The sequence below is a fragment of the Helianthus annuus genome, chromosome 8 (genome assembly GCF_002127325.2).
Source record: "Helianthus annuus cultivar XRQ/B chromosome 8, HanXRQr2.0-SUNRISE, whole genome shotgun sequence".
Taxonomy (NCBI): Eukaryota; Viridiplantae; Streptophyta; class Magnoliopsida; order Asterales; family Asteraceae; genus Helianthus; species Helianthus annuus.
Genome location: NC_035440.2, coordinates 143,442,048 through 143,442,905, shown reverse-complemented (window position 1 = coordinate 143,442,905; position 858 = coordinate 143,442,048).

The following is an 858-nucleotide window of genomic DNA, read 5'->3' as shown; positions in this document are numbered from 1 at the left end:
ACGAGAAAACAAGAGATTGTATGTGTGTTAGTGAAAGGTTTCGCTCATAGGGTCATAACCAAGTAGTTTCGCTTATATGGTTTCAATTAGTTTCTCTTATATGTCAGCTAAAGGTTCCGCTCATACGGCATGTACGCTGGAGCGAAACCTCAAGGCCTATAAATAGGTGTTATTTGAGCGAAACATATAACAGTCCCTTGTAACTCATACCGAAGTGCTTCCGGTTTGAGATTTGGATGTAAACTGTCATAAATCAATGCAAAGAGGTGTTTAAAGTGATTTCTTAGCTGTTTCTAAGTCAGATACTTATTTTCCGCATCTGTATTTGATCAAAACTCCTCTGAACGACTTGTTCGGATCGATACACGATCCTACAAACTCTACCAACCAAAATTTTGTTTTGGACAAGTGATGTACTTCCGCGACCGTGATGCAACGAACTTCTCTTTCGTGTCGTGCCGCTATACACCACTACTGGAAATGTCCCTAGAGAACATATTAGATGATCGAATTTCCGGTTATTGTTTAACTCTTGTTTTCATTCAACTCTTCGTAAGAACCTCACTAATCCCCTGTTTCTTCGATCGGCAACCTATTTAACAAAACGCTAACAACCATACCACGAATCCCATCGATCACAAAGATTACCCTCGTTACCTTGTTGGATGGATAACTCTCATTCTACTTTGATTTACACCTTCGTATACCTAACTTAACAAATGGATGCCCTTACTGATGGGATAGTCTTCAGGACATTCGAGGACGGAGATATGGATCACTCAACCTATAGGCGAACACGATAATTTATACGCTTACCTGACCCACCTTACACTACAAGAGTCGTATTTTTTTTCCATG